We start from the raw sequence: 5798 nt of genomic DNA on the forward strand, positions 1-5798 counted from the left end.
CAGGACCGAGGCCCAACAAGTCTGACTTATTAGCCATTATACAAACTGTAATTTCCTCAACATATAAACACAATTGTTTCCCAGTGCAGTGGAACACTCAACAGGTGCTTGTGAGGTGTAATGACCCAGGGATCCTGGACAAGACCCCCAAAATGTAATCCTTCTGCCTCTCTGAGTTGGTAGCAACAAGAGCTGGGTTCAGTGTCTAGGGGTTCTGTGTCAATAACATAATGCAAAACCAGCTCAAGCCGCCACCCAGTGACCTGGGACAACTACACACCACCCCCTAGGCACCTCTAGGAGGCAATACTTCCCCTCTCACAAGCATGGAGTCTGAGTGTAGCAAAAGCCTTTTAATAAAGGAGGGAAACAACCTGGCATTATGTTGTGGAAACACCACAAACAGGATTCATAACACAAACCATGAGCAAATGACCAACCCCCAAGTAAGTTTGGCAATGTCCTTTTCCCCTCAGGGTCTTAAGTCCAGCAACCCAACAGTCACCCCACCTACAGTTTCTGACCTTGGTCAGTGCAGTCCCCAGAGTTCAGAAGTTCATCTGCGGAGTTTACCTCCCAGGCAGGGTGGAAGTGGAGGGAGGTATTGAGGTGGGGCGGGGGGCATCTTACATGCTGTGCTACTCAGGTTAATGACCAAGTGCCATGCCTCTCCATGCAGTTCTGCTGCAGTCCTCACTGCCAGCTGGCCTGCTGTCCACTTCACTCTGCCTGCTGGCCTGCTGTCTCCTCTGCTCTGCTTGCCACTCACCAACTTGTCTTCAGGCCCAGCGCACTTAACACAGCTCTCAGTGATCTCAGTTTTTAGTAATGTCAGCTCTTTAGCGAGTTTAGCTGGAATTAGGGGAGCCTCAGTGCTGGTGCACCATTAGACCAACGTAGGCCTAATACTTAGACTCAGGTATCGGATTTCAGCTCTGCAGCATGTAACAAGACTCCTAGTGGAGTCAAAATTAGCTCTGTTATTACACAGTGGAGAGAGAAGGGATCAAAGTGATATTTAGGACCCACATTACCAGGTGCCAGTGCCTGCCTTCCTGCCTGCCTGCCTAGCTATATATCTATCTACCTACCTGCCTCATTCATTCATTCATTCATTCATGCATCCATCCGCCCCTCCTCCCCCCTCTGCCACACACACATTGGGTTTTGGAACCCATATCCCTTGCCTAGTGAGTGCTGCTTAGTTGAGGGTGAGTCCCTTCATCATAAAATACCAAGTACAGTTCTACTATCCTTGATTCACAGAACCAGGATCACAACCCTTTATTACTCCTGCCCCAATAACAAAGAGACTGGGGATCCCACAGCAGCCAAAGTGACCATTTGGGCAAGCAGTGGCATTTTTCAAAACAACACTAATTTATTTTAAACTTATGTAACCCTCCTGCCCATCAGAGTTGGCAGCAACAAGGGCCGGGTTCAGTATCTAGGGGTTCCGTTTCAATAACACAATGCAAAACTGACTCAAACCCCCACCCGGTGACCTGGGACAATTACATACCTCCCCCCTGGGCACCTCTACGAGGCAATACTTCCCCTCTCGCAAACACGGAGCCCGAGTGTAGCCAAAGCCTTTTAATAAACGAAGGAAACAATGTGGCATTATGTTGAGGAAACACCACAAACAGGATTCATAACACAAACCATGAGCAAAAGACCCACCCCCCAAGTAAGTGCTATGTAATGTTAACAGCTTGGTTCACCAAGGAAGAGTGTACTCATTGTTCTCTAAAATGTGTCTTTTTAAATACTGCTCTCCCTTTTTTTCCCTCCAGCAGCTGCAAATGTTTCAATGCTTGCTATATCGTCTCCATCCCAGAGGCTAGCGAAGATTAGAAGGCAAAAAAATGCACTCGCAGTGACATGTTATCTGAGCTCATGCAGTCCTCTGACACTGAAAGAGCCCAGCAGAATGCTCGGAGGCAGACAGTGTCAGAGTACAGGAAAGCACAAAATGAACACAAGGACAGGAGGGACAAGTGAGAGGAGATGTGGCGTCAGCATGATGAAAGGAAGCAGGAAGCAATGCTCAGGCTACTTGAGAATCAAACTCATATTCTCTGGTGTATTGTTCAGCAGGACAGGCAGCAGGAGGAACACAGACCACCACTGCAGTCCCTGTGTGACCAACTGCCATCCTCCCCAAGTTCCATAGCCTCCTCACCCAGATGCCCATGAACATGGTAGGGGGGCCTCCGGACACCCAGCCACTCCACCCCAGAGGACTGCTCAAGCAACAGAAAACTGGCATTCAATAAGCTTTGAAGTGCAGTGTGGCCTTGTCCTTCCCTCCTCCCATCCTCCACCATGCCACCCATTGCTTCCCTCCTCCCCCACCTCTCCCAGGCTACCCTGGCAGTTATTTTCCCATTTATGTGACAAAGTAATCAAGAAGGCATGAATTTTGAACAACAATTACTTTATTGCCTCTGTAAGAGGTTATCAAAGAAGGGTGGTTTATTTACAGGGAAGTAGAGTGAACCAAGGGAGCAGGTTTTTATCAAGGAGAAACAAACAGAACTTTCACACCATAGCCCCCTGACCAGTCATGAAACTGGTTTTCAAAGCTTCTCTGTTGTGCAGTACGCACTGCTGTGCTCTTCTAATCACCCTGGTATCTGGCTGTGCAAAATCAGTGGCCAGATGATTTGTCTCAGCCTCCCACCCCAGCATAAACATCTCCCCCTTACTCTCACAGATATTGTGGAGCACACAGCAAGCACTAATAATGATGGGAATATTGATGTCGCTGAGGTCTAACTGAGTCAGTAAACTGCCTGAGCTTGCTTTTAAACATCCAAAAGCACATTCTACCACCATTCTGCCCTTGCTCAGCCTATAGTTGAGCAGCTCCTGACTACTGTCCAGGCTCCCTGTGTATGGCTTCATGAACCATGGCATTAAGGGGTAGGCTGGGTCCCCAAGGATAACTATAGGCATTTCAACATCCCCAACTGTTATTTTCTGGTCTGGGAAGTAAACCCCTTGCTTCAACCATTTAAACAGATTAGAGTTCCTGAAGATGCGAGCATCATGAAACCCTTCCTGGCCTTCCCACGTTGGTGTTGGTGAAAAGTCCCTTGTGATCCACCAGTGCTTGCAGCACCATTGAAAAGTACCCCTTTCGGTTTATGTACTCGCTGCCTTGGTGCTCCGGTGCCAAGATAGGGATATGTGTTCCGTCTATCGCCCCACCACAGTTAGGGAATCCCATTGCAGCAAAGCCATCCACTATACCCTGTACATTTCCCAGAGTCATTATCCTTGATAGCAGCAGGTCAGTGATTGCTTTGGCTGCTTGGATCACAGCAGTCCCCACAGTAGATTTGCCCACTTCAAATTGATTCCCAACTGGCCGGTAGTTGTCTGGCGTTGCAAGCTTCCACAGGGCTATCACCACTCACTTGTAAACTGTCAGGGCAGCTCTCATCTTGGTATTCTTGCGCTTCAGGGCAGGGGAAAGCAAGTCACAAAGTTCCATGAAAGTTCTCTTACACATGCAAAATTTTCGTAGCCACTGTGAATCATCTCAGACCTGCAAGACTATGCGGTCCCACCAGTCTGTGCTTGTTTCTCGGGCCCAGAATCGGCGTTCAATGGCTTGAGCCTGCCCCATTGTCAGCAGGATAGACACATTGCCATAGCCTATGCTTTTAGAGAAGTCTGTTTCCATGTCCTCATCACTCTCATGACCATCCTGCCTTTGCTATGGCCTCTGGTGCTGCATATACTGCAGGATAATGCATGTGCTGTTTTCAGTGCACATAACTGCCGTGGCAATATGAACGGGCTCCCTGCTTACCGTACTATGGTGTCTGTGCAGAAAAAAGGCGCGAAACAATTCTCAGTTGTTGCTCTCAATGAGGGAGGGGTGACTGATGACTGTAGCCATCCCACAGTTCCCGCAGTCCCCGCCAAATATTTGAATTCTCTGTTGAGCTCCTAATGTCTCATGGGTCAAAAATATTGTTGCAGGTGGTTCTGGGTACATGTCATCAGGGCCCCCCCCCCATAAAAGCAACGGGAAAAAATTGTTTCTCACCTTTTTTCACTGTCACTGTATGTCTCCTGGGTGCTGCTGGCAGACACGGTACTGTAGTGCTACACAGCAGCATCCTCTTGCCTTGCCTTGCGGGTGGCAGATGGTGCAGTATGACCAGTAGCTGTCATCATAGTCCCATGGGTGCTACTGGCTGGCCTCGGTGAGGTCGGTCGGGGGCGCCTGGGCAGATATGGGTGCTCTTGGCCGGCCTTGGGGAGGTCGGTCGGGGACGCCTGGACAAAAATGGAAATGACTTCAGGTCATTCTCTCTTTAAGTTTTGTGTAATGGAGATTCATTCCTGCCTGGAATATCATGCCAGCTGGAGGCTTCTGCCTCAGGCTGCTCTCCCAGTCGGCAGCACCGCACGGTCGCACCGATCCCAGCCTACTTCTTGCTTCCATGGCTCATGAAGCCTGGACAGTAGTAAGGAGCAGTAAAGTCAATGTTGTTTCAAATTCATGCATTCTTTATTAATTCATCACTCAGATGGGGGGATAACTGCCAAGGTAGCCCGGGAGAGGTGGGGGAGAAGGGAAGCAGTGGTTGGGGTAGCTGTAGGGGCACCCCCTAGAATGGCATGCGGCTCATCATTTCTGTGGGATGTCTGGGGCTCTGACCTAGAGCGGCCGTTTGCCTCTCTGGTTTTTTAGTAGGCTTCCTTGATATTCCAGGCAGGACTGAATCTCCATTAGACAAAAGTTAACGAAGAGAATGACCTGGGGAGTCATTCCCATTTTTGCCCAGGTGCCACCGACTGACCTCACCGAGGCCAGCCAGGAGCATCCATGTCTGCCCAAGTGCCCCCAACTGACCTCACCTAGGCCAGCCAGGAGCAACCAAGAGACAGCAGCAGACAGTATAGTATGACTGGTAACCGTCTTTGCCAATTTGCAAAGGCAAGGAGCTGCTGCTATGTAGCACTACAGTACAGCGTTTGTCAGCGGTACCCAGGAGACATACGGTGACAGTGAGCTGAGTGGGCTCCATGCTTGCCGTGATAAGTCATCTGCATAGGTAACCCAGGAAAAAAGGCGAGAAATGACTTTTTGCCATTGCTTTCACGGAGGGAGGAATGGAGGGTGGGGAGGGGGGGCTGACGACATGTACCCAGAAACACCCGCGACATTGTTTTTGCTCCATCAGGCATTGGGAGCGCAACTCAGAATTCCAATGGGAGGCAGAGACTGCGGGAACTGTGGGATAGCTACCACAATACAATGCTCCGGAAGTCGATGCTAGCCTCAGTACTGTGGACGCACACCATCGACTTAATGCACTTAGTGGGGACACACACAAATGACTGTATCAAATTGATTTCTAAAAAATTAAATCGAACTAATTTCGTAGTGTACAAGTAATGATCTGCGTCCCTGGCTGTGGCAGAGCAAATCCCTCTGACAGAGACAGTTCCACCTGAGGGCACTGAGCTGGCGGGCGTGTGCCAGTGCAGGGGAAGGTCAGTGCCCCCCGCAAGCTGCTATTCCCGCTTTCTGTGGGTCACTGGGTTTGCAGTAATTCCCCTGCTCAGCACCACCAGCCACAGCTTGCTCCAGCTGTGGGGATAAAGCAGCACCCACAAATAGCCCCACTCTGTCTGCACTTCCCTGCGCTGTCCCTCCCCTCTTCCTGGGTGGAGGCAGAACGAGGAAAGTGGAGGGAGGGGGGTGCTGCCAGGGTGGGGGGGAGGGAGCTGAAATCCAGAATGACTGAGTGGGAACCAGGGGCAGAGGGGGG

The sequence above is a fragment of the Gopherus evgoodei genome, unplaced genomic scaffold (assembly GCF_007399415.2).
Source record: "Gopherus evgoodei ecotype Sinaloan lineage unplaced genomic scaffold, rGopEvg1_v1.p scaffold_108_arrow_ctg1, whole genome shotgun sequence".
Taxonomy (NCBI): domain Eukaryota; kingdom Metazoa; phylum Chordata; order Testudines; family Testudinidae; genus Gopherus; species Gopherus evgoodei.